The sequence below is a fragment of the Nannospalax galili genome, unplaced genomic scaffold (assembly GCF_000622305.1).
Source record: "Nannospalax galili isolate Female #2095 unplaced genomic scaffold, S.galili_v1.0 scaffold680, whole genome shotgun sequence".
In the NCBI taxonomy this organism is placed as follows: domain Eukaryota; kingdom Metazoa; phylum Chordata; class Mammalia; order Rodentia; family Spalacidae; genus Nannospalax; species Nannospalax galili.
The window spans coordinates 1,109,609-1,110,419 of record NW_008348218.1 but is presented as its reverse complement, the minus strand read 5'-3'; positions in this window follow the sequence as shown (position 1 = coordinate 1,110,419).

Genomic DNA, 811 nt, shown 5'->3' with positions numbered 1-811 from the left:
TTTGCTGTTGCTTTTCAAGTGTGTTGAGTTGCTGTGTTAAGTCATTTATTTGTGTTCTTTTTGATTTTTTGATGTAGGCACTTAGAGCTATAAACTTCCCTCTAAGAACGGCTTTCAGCGTGTCCCAGAGGTTTTGTTGTGTTGTATTGTCCTTTTCATTTAATTCCAGGAATACTGTTATTTCTTTCTTAATTTCTCTTTTGACCCATTCATCATTCAGGAGTGTGTTGTTTAATCTCCATGCCTTCATGTGGTGATTAGGGCTTCTTCCAGTGTTGATTTTAAGCTTTATTGCATTGTGGTTTAATAGAATGCATGGAATTATTTCAATCTTTTTGTAATTGTTGAGGTTTGGTTTGTGCCCCAGTATATGCTTGATTTTGAAGAAGGTTCCATGGGGTGCTGAGTAGAAAGTATGTCCTTCAGTGCTTGGGTGGAATACTCAGTAGATGTCTATTAAATCCATTTGATATATGGTATTGTTTAATTCAGATGTCTCTCTGTTAACTCTCTTCCCTGTTGACCTATCTAATGGAGACAGTAGAGTATTGAAGTGACCTACTATTAATGAGTTGCAGTTAATCTGGGTCTTAAAGTCCTGTAGTATTGTTTTTATGAAGTTGGGTGCACCAGAGTTTGGTGAATATATGTTCATGATTGTAATATCTTCTTGATTCATTGTTCCTTTGATCAAAATGAAGTGGCCCTCTTTGTCTCTTCTGATTAGTTTTAGTTTAAAGTCTATTTTGTGAGATATTAAAATTGCTACACCTGCTTTTTTCTTAGTACCGTTTACTTCATATATTTTTTT